Below are 14,847 nucleotides of genomic sequence, written 5' to 3' on the forward strand. Positions count from 1 at the left end.
AGAAGATATGTTGCTTGCGCACAGATAACGAAGGAGAATATATATCAAACGAGTTCTCTCAATACCTAAGGGAGTGTCGAATACGTCATCAGTACACTTGTGCCAACACGCCACAATAGAATGGTGTAGCAGAAAGAAAAAACTGACATCTTGCAGAAATTTGTCGAAGTATGCTACATGCAAAGAACGTACCTGGAAGGTTTGGGCTGAAGCAATGAGGACTGCAACCTTTGTGATCAACAAACTTCCTCAACCAAGGTTAGGATTTGTTTCACCCATTGAGAAACTATGGAATATAAAACCTACAGTTAGCTACTTTCGAGTATTTGGATGTGTATGTTATGTGTTTGTTCCTGATCATTTACGGAGCAAATTTGACAAGAAAGATGTTAGATGTATCTTTGTGGGATACGACAGCCAGAGAAAGGGGTGGAAATGTTGTGATCAAATTAGTGGAAGATGCTACACGTCACGAAGTGTGGTATTTGATGAAGCTTCTTCTTGGTGGTCCTCAGAGAATGAGGTGTTGCCAGATTTGAGAGAATTTGGAGACAAGCTACAACAAAAGATGGGGGAACATGCTGTTAAACTCCAAACAAGTTCAGATGAATCAGAAGATCCAAATGGCGATGATGTCGAACAGAGAGTGACTCAGAATCCTTGGCAAACTGGCGTGTATCAACAACTAAACGAAGAAGGTGGACCCAGTGAAACAGAAGAATCAATTCCACAATTTTAACTCCGAAGGACAACAAGAATTCGAAGCCCAAATCCAAAATATGCCAATACAACCATAATTGAAGAAGGTACAGAGCCTGAGACGTTCGAAGAAGCATCGCAGAGTTCTGAGTGGATGATAACTATGAAAGAAAAGATCGATGCACTTCAGCAAAATCAAACTTGGGATCTTGTGCCAAAGATAAAAGATATGAAAACCATATCTTGCAAATGGGTTTACAAGATAAAACATCGTCCTGATGGGTCAATCGAGAGGTACAAGGCACGATTGGTAGCTCGTGGTTTTTCTCAACAATATAGACTAGACTATGATGAAACATTTAGTCCAGCGGCAAAACTTACAACCGTATGAGTTCTAATTGCACTTGCAGCCAACAAAGACTGGAATTTGTGGCAGATGGATATAAAGAATACTTTTCTTCATGGAGAGCTAGATCGAGAGATCTACATGACCCAACCAATGGGTTTTCAGAGTCAAGATCATCCTGAACATGTGTGTAAGCTTTGAAAAGCACTCTACGGATTGAAACAAGAACCTAGGGCGTGGTATGGTAAGATTGCTGAATTTCTAACGAAAAGTGGCTATTCAGTAACACCTGCAGATTCTAGCTTGTTTGTCAAAGTCAATGAAGGTAAGCTAGCTATCGTGCTAGTGTACGTGGATGACATAATCATAACTGGTGATGATGAGGCAGAAATTCTTCAGACAAAGGAGAATTTATCAGTTCATTTCCAGATGAATGAACTTGGACAACTTAAGAACTTCCTTGGTCTAGAGGTTGATCGCACACACGAAGGAATATTTCTGTGTCAACAGAAATATGCTAAAGATTTGTTGAAGAGGTTTGGAATGCTCGAATGCAAGACAACTTCAACGCCAATGGAACCAAATGTCAAAATGCGTGCACATGAAGGAAAATATTTGGAAGATGCAATAATGTATCGACAATTAGTAGGTAGTCTGATCTACTTAACTTTGACCCGACCTGACATTTCTTATGCAGTTGGTGTAATGAGTCGATATATGCAAAATCCAAAGAAGCCTCATTTGGAAGCAGTTCGACGAATACTGAGATATGTGAAGACTACAATTGACTATGGTCTTTTGTACAAGAAAGGTGAAGACTGCAAGTTAGTTGGTTATTGTGATGCTGATTATGCAGGAGAACTTGACACCAGGAGATCAACAACTGGGTATGTGTTTAAGCTTGGCTCTGGAACAATTTCTTGGTGTAGCAAGAGACAACCAATGGTATCATTGCCAACCACTGAAGCTGAGTATCGAGCAGCAGCAATGGCAGCTCAAAAGAGTACATGGTTGATACAGTTGATGAATAATCTACATCAACCAGTAGATTATGTAATTCCTTTGTACTGTGACAACCAATCGATAATTCGGCTGGCGGAGAATCCTATTTTTCATGCAAGAACTAAACATGTGGAAATACATTACCACTTTGTTAGGGAAAAGTTTTGCAAGAAGAGATTGAGATGAGGCAAATCAAGACAGATGAGCAAATTATTGACTTGTTTACAAAAAGCTTGAGTGTTGGAAAGTTTGAACATTTCCGTCGTCAGCATGGCGTTATTCAAAGAATGGAGGCTAACATTGAGGGGGAGTGTTGAAAATTCAATATTAGCCTAAATAAGTTCACACCTAAATTAATTTGATGTCATTGCTTACATCAATTTAGTTTTGATGCCAGTGCTTACATCAATTTAGTTAAGGTGAAAATTAAGTATTTTTCTCATGTTTTAATTTCAATGGTTTAGATTATTTAGTGCTTATTTTAATGAGTGGTTTAGAATGTTTCTTGTAACCTATAAATACCCTACTTGTATTTGAGTTTTATCATCCAACAATCAAAATTTAATTATAAGCATTTGAAAGCTTTCTTAAGAGTTCTTTCCTTTTGTATTTTGTGATATTATTCTAAAGAGAGTTTTTCTTCTTCACAATCAATTAGAGTTTTTACTCTATTTTGATTCAACACTAGGTTTATGCTAATGCTCTTGGCTGAAAATGACTACGACATGTTATGCCTTTCTGAATGCTTAACACAATTATCGTTAATATCTTATAAAAGTTTATGTTAACCTAGAGAATTATACCGTCATTAGCTCTCACTCCTATTAATAGCTTGAAATCTCCTCCTCCTAAAGAAAGATTAATTCTCACCACTTTCGTTATTATGAACCTGAATTCATCAATTTTATCAATAACGTAAGTCGAACATCCTAAGCTAACAGATAAGCTAAGTATTCAATCCCAAACAACTTAACTAAAAGTAAATGCAACAGTTGATGAATGAACATCCAAAAAGAGAGAACCATTAATAGAGAAATCAACTGTTCAGAAAAACATAATTCCCAAAACCCACACAAAATAAAATTAGTTCATGGAAGGGTGGATAATGTTTTCAGAAATCATCCAACATATTCAAGTTAATTAAAGGAAAAAGAAAACTAGAAAACTAAGAGGAAGATCTTTAGTGTCTTCTAGCAATTGCCGAAGAGTTGAGCGAAGAAGAGTCCAATGAGACCGACTTAGGGAATTTTAGTAAACACCCTTGGTCTTCAAATAGTTGGACACGCCTTGCTTCATGGAGGGGATAAGGTTTCTAAATTTGAAAGTTTTATCTTATCCCATTTTTTAAGTCCACCGTTCCTTGCTTAGATTCCCCAAAACTAGGTCAAATGTGTGGCTAGACCGGTTCAAATCCTGCTGGCGATCTGTTCCTCTCGACATGTCATTTCTTTTCCTCTAAATGCCAACGACATTTGTTGTCCACGATATGTCATGCTTCTCCATTTTCCCTACGACATTACTTGCTCCCTCACCACCTGTGCCACAAAATATACTAAAACAATATTCCACCACAAAAAATAGAAAAAATGCAATGAAAACAAAAACAAATGCAAAGCACATGAAAATGATTAATATGCAAACGATGCAAAGCACATGAAATGATTAATATGCAAACGAAAAGATGCTTAAGTACAAGCTAACAATCGCCTAAAGGAGCATAAATACTATCCTTTTACAATGTTATCACACCTCCCAACTTGAATTATTGCTTGTCCTCAAGCAATGCATGACAACATTTTCCATGACAATTTGAACAATTGACAACTACACTTACCTTGCATGGTGTACCTCCAAACCTTGAAAAATTGTACCGACCATTTTCGAATCTCAAAACAACCAAAAATCAACACTAATATTTTTCATGATGCTTGTGTGTGCGTGCTCTTAATCATGACAGTTTCACCAACATAGGTATTTGCAAAGAATATCATAATTATAAAAAACAAATAAAGCAATAATTATCACAAAAAAAAATTATCATTTAGCTTAACTAGGGCTTTAGCTAATTAGACTACCTACCAGTACTTGCGAAATAAGATGGTGCAACCAACGAACCCCCTAGCCCTTAAGGTAGATTCATCCCGTGAAGACTTTCATTCACTCATGTTATGTTAGGCTATTTTTACTACTTAGCATAAAATAAGCGTATCAGAATTGCCTTAGCAGTGAAGTGTCCTAGAACTAAAAGGTTGCCATGAATTTATTCGGATGGAGCAAGTTAGGCACCTCAATTTATTCGACATAATTTTTTTAACATAAAAAAATGATAAAAGTAACAAATATGATAACTATATATTCTTCAAAATACACACAAGTTAACCAGGCACGATACTTAGTAAATAATTATAGCATGACAAAAATTACTGAGGCAATTTTCAAATTGTTCCTAAATCCTAGAGTTCACAGCATTAATATGCCGTTGTTAAGTTCTCATCATCGGTACATGCACAACCTTGGCAATTATCTAACTATTCAACAATCATGGCAAGTGTGTTTTACAATGCATGATAACACAAAAAACAAGAAATAACATCACAAAAAACAACACCACCGCAACTTAATGAGAAGCATTTCCTCAATGCATGAACAAAACGATCGTACAAAATATAAACATGTAATGTGAAAAACATAAAAAAATGCAAGGTAGAGCTACGAACCCCTATTGTGTTGGTGCTTTTGGTGGCTTAGTGTGGTGTAGGTTGCGCCTCATTGGTGTTTTGACCTTCAAATTCTTCGATGGTGGTGGTTTGACAAGGGTATCCTCCTCATTCTCCTCGGCATGTGATGTCATCTTAGTTGTCGCATCAGTGGACATATTAGTACATTTGGCAGTTATTGCAATAACATTAGTTGCTGCTTCAGTTACCACAGTGGGAGGCATGACATCTTGTGAAGGGACTGTCTCCTTTGGCTCAAGCTTTCTTTTGGCAAGTGACTCGGTCTTTTGTGCTGCGAGGGCATCTCGGTAGAGTATGTGGATCTAGAATATGAAAAGTGCAAAATGAAACCATTAAATGGATCAACAACAACCTTTTGTTTACGTTTCGCCTTGGTAGGAGTTGTCATGGCATCATCGCTCAAGTTCAACTCCTCAGTTTCGCCGACTAACTGAGCATGGTCAATTGGTTGGAGTAGCAGGGCAGGAAATGCCGGAAACAAAACATCAGAATCCGATTTAAGTTATCATAGGGCTTGTTCAATGGCAAGATCGCGATGGTGGGCATAAGTCTAGTATGTGTGGTGCTTTGCCTCCAACAACTCAAATTTGCATTATCAGGTGGCACATAAACTCAGCGGATGGCAAATTGTGTTGAAAAGTCTTGGCAAGCACCGAAAGTTGCTAATAAAAAATTCCACCGAAAAAATTTGTCAAAAAGGTTGGGTTTTTGTTGAATTTTGGACAATGGTAAAATCATAATTTAGTCATTGTAATTTAGGGCATTTACAAATTAGTCCTTAAGCTTCAACTCTAAATACCTTAGCTCATTTAGCTTCAAAACCATCCCAAAGCATTCTAGCTTTCTTCCAATACTAGAGAGAATTTAGAGAGTTTCTTGAGAGTTGTTTTCTTCTTTTTATCAAGAGAGAATTATCATTGTTTTCTCCTTGGTAGATCGAGAGAAGTTGTAATTCCTATTTTCTCATAGTGAAATTCTTGTACCGTTGCCCGTGGTTTTTACCCTATTTTATTTAGGGGTTTTCCACGTAAATTTTGTGTCTCTTTTTATCTTCATTTTTATTTTCTCAAATTATCACTTGCGATTTTACTCTATCCAATAGCCGTCTTTCGCAACAATTGGTATCAGAGCCAGATTTGAGTGTGTAATACATGCTTATTGTCTTTGTGGTTGTCACCAAAAGGTGGATCCTCCAACATAAGAAAATAAGAAGTTATTACCCAATTTTTGAAGATTCTAGAGAACTATTCACGATAGTGAAATAGTGGGAGCTATCTGTAAAAGAAACTATGGTAACAAAATTTGATATTGAAAAATTCAATGGGAGAAATTTCTCATTGTGGAAATTGAAGATGAAGACCATCCTGAGGAAAGACGGTTGTCTAGCAGCTATCAGTGAAAGGCCGGTGGATTTCACAGATGACAACAAATGGATCGAAATGGACAGGAATACTATGATAAACTTTCATCTAACATTAGCAGATGAAGTATTATAAAGCATCGAGGAGAAGAAGACAGCTAAGGAGATTTGGGATCATCTCACCAAATTATACGAGGCCACATCGCTGCACAATAAAATTTTCCTTAAGAGAAAATTGTACACTCTCTGTATGCCAGAATCTACTTCAGGCGGAGAACTTAAATACATGAATACTTTATTTTCCAGCTTACATCCTTAAGCTGTAAAATAGGAGAACAAGAACGTGTTGAACTTCTACTTCAAAGTCTACCGGATTCGTATGATCAACTCATCATCAACTTGACAAACAGTAATGTCACCAGTCTAGTCTTCGATGACGTTGCAGCTGTTGTTCTACAAGAAGAAAATCGGTGCAAGAATAAGGAAGACAGACAAGTAAATCTGTAACAAGTAGAAGCGTTGACAACGATGACAGGGAGATCAACAGAACGTGGCCAAAGCAGTAGTCACAAACATGGTAGATCGAAGTCAAGAAGCAAGAAGAATTTAAAGTGCTACAATTGTGGAAAGAAGGGTCACTTGAAGAAGGATTGTTAGAGTCTAAATAAAAACTCCAATCCACAAGGCAATACTGCAAACACTTCAGATGATGGAGATGCTCTATGCTGTGAAGCATCAACCACCGTGGAAGGTAGAAAGAGATATGCAGACATATGGTTCATTGATTCGGGAGCAACATATCACATGACCTCAAGAAGAGAATGGTTCCATCATTATGAACCTGTCTTAGGAGGATCTGTGTATAGTTGCAATGATCGTGCCTTAGAGATCATTGGCGTGGGAACCATCAAATTGAAGATGTATGATGGAACAATTAAAGTTGTTCGAGATGTGCGGCACATTAAAGGCCTGAAGAAATTTATTATCCTACGGATTGTTGGATAATTATGCAAGCAATATTGAAACACGGAAAGGAATCATGAAGGTGTTCCGTGGAGCGCTTGTGGTACTGAAAGGTGAAAAGACAGCTGTAAACTTGTACATGCTGAAGGGAGAGACTTTGGTAGAAACAGAAGCCTCTGTTGCCTCATGTAGTTCAGATTCGACAATGCTATGGCATCAGAAACTTGGACACATGTCAGAACAAGGAATGAAAGTCCTTGTGGAGCAAAAGCTACTTCCAGGCTTAACAAAGGTATCACTTCCTTTGTGTGAGCATTGCATAACCAGTAAGCAGCACCGGTTGAAATTTAACACATCAAATTCTAGAGGCAAAAGTGTTCTAGAATTGGTTCACTCTGATGTATGGCAAGCACCAGTTACATCCCTAGGCGGAGCAAAATACTTTGTCTCATTTATTGATGACTACTCCAGGAGATATTGGGTGTACCCTATTAAGAAGAAGTCAGATGTGTTTTCCACTTTCAAAAACTTCAAAGCGCGGGTGGAACTTGATTCTGGAAATAAGATCAAGTGTTTCAGAACAGATAATGGAGGAGAATACACAAGCGAAGAATTTGATGACTTTTGCAGGAAAGAATGCATCAAAAGATAGTTCACAGTGGCGAACACTACTCAACAAAATGGAGTGGCAGAGCGGATGAACAGAACCTTGTTAGAAAGAACAAGAGCAATGTTGAGGGATGCAGACCTAGAAAAATCATTCTGGGCAGAATCAGTCAATACCGCCTGTTATTTTGTAAATCGAGCTCCATCAACTACAATAGAGCTGAAGACACCAATGGAGATGTGGACTGGTAAACCAGCTGATTATTCAAATCTCCATGTATTTGGAAGTATTGTGTACGTGATGTACAACTCCCAAGAAATCTCAAAGCTAGATCCAAAATCCAGGAAATTCAAATTCTTGGGGTATGCTGATGGAGTCAAGGGGTATCGCTTGTGGGATCCCACTGCCCGCAAAGTGATCATCAGCAGGGATGTTATCTTTGTAGAAGATAAACTACAGAGAAAGAAGATGATGATAGCACTAAAAAGTCAGAGACTACATAGATACATGTGGAAAAGGAGGTTGAATAAAGAGATTCTTTTGAAGCAGAACCAGCACATGATGAACAAGAACCAGAGAGTTCTGAAGCTCCAACAACTCGTCAATCAGATCGTGTGAGAAGACTCTCAATTGGAACTCAGATTATGTTAGAGGAAATATGCATACTATCTTTTAACAGAGGACGAGAGCCATCAATATACGAGGAGGCAATAAACAGCTCAGATGCTTCACTATGGATGATGGTGATGCAAGAAGAAATTGAAGCCCTTCATAAAAATAATACATGGGACCTTGTGCCACTACCACAAGGAAGGAATCCAATTGGTAACAAATGGGTCTCAGTACGTGTACATCAAGTGGAGTTTAATGTTCGCTATATATCAAAGAATAATTGCAAAAGCATGGAGAGTGGTTAGTCGGTACATGGCCAATCCAGGCAAAGAGCATTGGAATACAGTAAAGAGGATCATGAGATACATCAAAAGGACCTCAAATATTGCATTATATTACGGAGGATCAAATTTACTTATCAATGGGTATGTTGATTCTGACTATGCAGGGGAATTGGATAAAAGCAAATTTACTACAGGATATGTGTTTAAAGTTGCTGGTGGAGCTGTAAGCTGGGTTTTAAAATTACAGTCAGTTGTGGCTACATCCATAACAGAAGCATAACATGTAGCAGCGACACAAGCCAGTAAAGAAGCAATTTGGTTGAAGATGCTATTGGAGGAGCTTGGGCACAATCAATAGTATGTCTCTCTATTTTGTGACAGTCAAAGCGCCTTGCATCTAGCAAGGAATCCAACATTTCATTCAAAGACAAAACACATACGAGTTCAGTACCACTTCATTTGTGAAAAGGTGGAAGAAGGAACAATAGACATGCAGAAGATCCATACCAAAAATAATATAGCATATTTCATGACGAAGGCAATCAATGCTGATAAATTTACCTGGTGTCGATCCTCATGTGGCCTGTCAGAAACGTAAGCAAATGAAGGTAAAAGGTAGAAAGAATGGTGTTAAGATATGATTTTTCCAATTAAATCTTCAAGTGGGAGATTGTTGAAAAGTCTTGGCAAGCACCGAAAGGTGCTAATAAAAAATTCCACCGAAAAAATTAAAAAAAAAGGTTGGGTTTTTGTTGAATTTTGGACAATGGTAAAATCATAATTTAGTCATTGTAATTTAGGGTATTTACAAATTAGTCCTTAAGCTTCAACTATAAATACCCTAGCTCATTTAGCTTCAAAACCATCCCAAAGCATTCTAGCTTTCTTCCAATACTAGAGAGAATTTAGAGAGTTTCTTGAGAGTTGTTTTCTCTTTTTTATCAAGAGAGAATTATCATTGTTTTCTCCTTGGTAGATTGAGAGAAGTTGTAATTCCTATTTTCTCATAGTGAAATTCTTCTACCGTTTCCCGTGGATTTTATCCTATTTTATTTAGAGGTTTTCAACGTAAATTTTGTGTCTTTTTTTATCTTTATTTTTATTTTCTCAAATTATCAGTTACGATTTTGCTTTATCCGATAGCCGTCTTCCGTAACAAATTGTGCTCTAGGGCATGCTCCTTTTCGTCATCAAGGACTGTGTCCTCGGTTGGAATTACCTTGGCTGGCATTACCGTTATCAATCCATTAAACATAATTCGCTGGTAAGTCTTCTTGGTTAACCCCAATCTATTTGGCACCATCTCGTCATCAGGAATGTCCATCACTCGAGCTTCACGATTACTCATAATCAAACAAGGTAAGTTCAACTTCCTGGTCTCCTTTTTTGTGCAGTTGAAAATTGCTTTGATAATCAGGTTCTCCACATTGATTTTTTTGTTTATGCAAAATAGAGTCAATTAGTATTAATCAGTAAAAGGAAACAACATTATTATGAGTAGTTGGGAAAAGCATAGTTTTAATAAAGTGATTCCAGATTCTGGCCTTCGGTGTCAAGTTGACACGATTGACAGTTCCTCACTGATTGCCATCATTCCACTGGGTTCCTTCGACTGTCAAAGCACGACGAACGACCTCGTGGGTTTCAATGGCGGCATTGCTCACGAACTCGACATATTCATCTTTGTCAACATAAAGGTCTTACAAGATGTGAACAAAGTCGGCATCAAGGTGTACTATACCCCCTCGAGTCAAGATGAAAGAGTGCTTATAAATATGCGAATAAAATTCCCTGACCATCGTGTAATTCACTTTACCGGGCTGCTCGCACAACATATGCCACCCACGAGCCTCAATGATTTCAAAGACAATTGGCTCCAAACCCATATTCCATGGGGTTGTGATCATACAAAAGCCCTTGCTTCGACCATATTCCACGCTTCACAAACTTCTTGTTGAAACGAACCTCCACCGCATTCGTCGTGAATCGCTTCAGAGGACGAGAAGGGATGCGTGAAGTGTTGATTCGAGGGCCCTTGTTGGAAGAAGCCATGGAAGAAGATGAAAAAACAAAAAACAAAAACAAAGAGAAAATAAAAGATGAAGGGAAATAAAGAGAGAAAATAGGCGACAAAAGAGATGAATGTCTTAAGCGATTAAAAACAAAAGGGTAAGTTTTTACTTAAGGGGGATACGTGAAGGAGATGAAAAGGAGATGGGGTTATTAAATAAAATGATAAGGGGAAGGTAAAAAGTTTTAATGGCGTGTGGAAGGAGAGAGAGAAAAGTTATGCTGGGACTGGTAAGGTGAAAAGATGGAGGGATAGCTTTTTTGGCGGCAAGAGTGTTTTGGAGGGGAAAATCCCTTCTCTTGGATGTTAAAATACCGTCAGTCAAACCCTAATAAGAGTTTTATATACCCGCTTCAAAAAGTCATCGCCTCTCTTCAACTGTCCACCTTGACATGGTTTGCATATGTTGTGTTACACTCGATCAAATCCCAAAAAAATTTAAAAAACTTAAAAAATAAAAAAAATAATTAAAAAATAAAACAAAATTTATTTATTTACAAGTTCATGAAAAATCATGAATAAAGAAGAAAATTTATAACTCGCATTTGCATGCGTTCTCTAAGAACATAACATGCTTATCTCGTATCACCGACGCTCTAAAATAATGTTTTAGGCATTGACCATTGATTTTAATTGCCTTGACATCCGAAATAGGACTCACTTCTACTAATCTATACAAAAAGACAGTAACTACCTCAAGTGATCTGGACCACCACGATTTGAGTTACCCGAGAAAGAGTTTTAAGTCGAGAATTGAATAAAAGCACCAATTGCTCTGGCAAGAATTGTCGAAGAAGTAGGCGTCTATCATGCCACTTCTTTTAATTGTCTTTATAAATCATGGCATTTCTTGGGCCTTAGTCCAAAATTTTTTAGCTCATTAAGGTCCAATAAAATGCTTTTGATAAGTCAGATGTCAGATCATATTGATCTTCTTGATGGCCCAAAATTCTTTATGCTCAATCTCCACATATAGATGGAAGGCTTTGCAGTAGACCAATCAAAATGGTGACATGCTCAATGGCATCTTAAATGTCATTCGATAAGCCCATAATACTCATCCAATCTAGTCGATCAATCCTTTCGAGATGGGTTGATGACTTTCTCAAGAATAAGCTTTATCTTACAATTATATACTTTAGCTTGTGCATTGGTTTAAGGGTGATATGCCATGGTAATTTTATGTCGTACACTATAGTATAAGAGTATCTTGACAATTAATTTGTTATCAAATTGTGACCCTAGTCACTTATAATTCCCTCAGCATACCAAAATACATGAAAATGTTCTTATGCAAGAATCGATACACAATCTTGGCATTGTACTTATACATAGCTACTACTCATATCCACTTAGAAACATAATCAGCAGTGAGTAAGATGTACATATTTCCAAAAGAAGATGGGTTCCCATGAAGTCATTGCCCCAAACGTTGAATAGATCAACCTCAAGAATGTTTTGTAACGATATCTCATGTTCCTTTGACATCGATTGCACCTCTTGTAGAATTTTTGTGCATCTTGTCCAATCACTTGATCTGCACATTGCTTAAATAACAAATGCTCGTCCCAATTATAAGCTTAACATTATGTAGGAAACATTTCTTGCCCTGATAGGTTAGATTATGAGGAAAAATACCGCTGAAAATATAATTTACAAAGTCAGCATACCATGACACAGTGGTGGAAAATAAATACTGCTCATTAGGGAAATGTTCCTTGATATCAAAGGAATTACTGACCTCATTGTTGTCTGCAAGTCTGGATAGGTAATCATTCACATAATTCTCTATACATTTCGTATCTTCAATTTTAATGTCAAATTTCTGTATAAGTAAAATCCATTTGATTAGTCTAGATTTGCCATCTTTCTTAGCAAGTATGTACTTAATTTTCGCGTGATCTGTGTGCACAATCACTTTAGTTCCCATAAGATATCGGCAAAACAATTTCAAACCCAAACACTGTAGCAAGTAATTCCTTTTTTTTTTTGTAGTGTAATTGAGTTAATCTTAATTAAGTTTTCTACTAGCATAGTAGATGAAAAGAAAGATCTTGTTTCGTGTTTTGCCAAGAACTACATATACGACATAATTGCTGGTATCACACATTAACTATTATGGCAATGCCCAATCAAGCGGGAGTACAACAGGCATTGTGAGAAGTCTCCCCTTCAGATCCTTGAATTTCACATGGCAACTTTCTTCAAAATCGAAGGATATCCCCTGTTCAAGCAAATTACACAAAGGTTTAAATTTTTTGGATAACTCTTTAATAAACATTATATAAAAACTTGTATGGCCAAGAAAACTCTGAATGCCTTTTATTGAAATAGTTGTGAAAATTTATCGATAACATCCACCTTAACCTTGTCAACCTCTATTCCTCAAGATGAGATCTTATGGCCTAAGATAATGCCTTTATCGACCATGAAATGACATTTTTTTTAGTTCAACATTAAATCCATTTCCTCACAATGAGTGAATACTTTTTCAAGAATGTCGAGACAATTTTCAAAATTATCCCAAGAAATTGAGAAATCGTCCATGAAAAATTCTAGGAAAATTTTCACCTTATTCAAAACATTTACCATCATGCAATGCTGGAAAGTTGCAGAAGCATTACATAAGCCGAATGAAATTCTTCTAAAGTCATAAGTTTCAAATGGGCAAGTAAAATTCATCTTCTACTCGTCCTTGAGTGCAAGGGCAATTTGATTATAACCTAAGTAATTGTCTAGAAAACAGTAAAAAAGTTTTTCGTGCAAGACGATAAAGCATTTGATCAATAAAGGGTAAAGGAAAAGAGTTCTTCCTACTAGCTTTATTCAACATCCTATAATCCATACACACTCTCCAACTAGTAACTGTCTTGGTGGGTATCAACTCATTAATTTCATTGCTTACCATTGTTATACTATATTTCTTTGATAGACATTGTACCAGACTTACCCAAGAACTATAAAAAATATGATAAATAATACATGCTTGAGCCACTTGATAATTTCTTTCATTACCACTTGTTTCATGGTAGGGTTTATTCGTCTTTGGGCTTCTATGGACTTGCTATGAGAATCCTCTAACAGAATCTTATGCATGCAAATTGTTGGGTTGATGCCTTTCAGGTCGGTAATTGTCCATCCTACCACCTTTTTATGATGTGATAACATATCTATCAACCTTTTCTCCTTATATGGCTACAACTTAGAAGAAATAATCAAGATAAAGTGTTATTCTCACCGAAGTAAGCATATTTCAAAGGTTCATGCAAGTGTTTCAATTCCAAGGCTGGTGGTTGTTTAATAGACGGTCTAGGAGATTGAAATTCCTTATCGGCATATTTTAATGACTCAAATTGATTACTTGTTCCTGCCAGAATACATTTTACCTCAAGTTCATCCTCACATGTGGAGTCAGGGGAACTGATGTAATTATCATCGGAATTGTCGTCGATGTTGTCATGGAAAAATCCTGCCATAGTGATGTCAATTATTGGATAAAATATTGAAATGTCATGCCATTCTTCTTGGTCATCGGTGGGGAAAGTTTTAAACACCCACAGTGTAACATGCTGGTCATTTACTTTCATAGTAAGTTAACCTCATTCCACATCTATCAAGTTTTGACTCGTAGCTAGAAATGGTATTCCCAAAATAATTGGAGCAAATCATCTGCATCACAATCAAGGATAATACAATCAGTGGGAATATAAATTCATTAACCTTAACCAAAATATTCTCAAATTTTCTCTTGGGGAAACATAAGATCTATCGGTAAGTTATGGCATGACTATGGTTAGCTTGGGTTTTTGAATGTCGAGTCGGATAAAAACTTACTTTGGCATAAGATTGATACTCGCACCCAAATTGCAAAGTGTCTTGCCTATATAGTGATTACCAATTGCGTAAGGTATAGTGAAATTGCCCGGATCTTTTAGTTTCAGTGGCAATTGGTTATTCAACATTTCCATGCAACCTTCAGTAAGGGCTACAGTCTCAAACTCACTCAGTCTAGTTCGCTTGGAAGACACGTCTTTAAGAAATTTGGCATGATTGGGCATCTTCTTAATTGCCTCCACAAACGACAAGTTGATGTGAACCTGCTTTAGGATGTCAAGAAATTTTCTATACTGATGCTCCTGCTCATGCTTCCTAAGTCTTTGAAGAA

The sequence above is a fragment of the Hibiscus syriacus genome, unplaced genomic scaffold (genome assembly GCF_006381635.1).
Source record: "Hibiscus syriacus cultivar Baekdansim isolate YM2019G1 unplaced genomic scaffold, ASM638163v2 tig00110912_pilon, whole genome shotgun sequence".
NCBI classification, from domain to species: Eukaryota; Viridiplantae; Streptophyta; class Magnoliopsida; order Malvales; family Malvaceae; genus Hibiscus; species Hibiscus syriacus.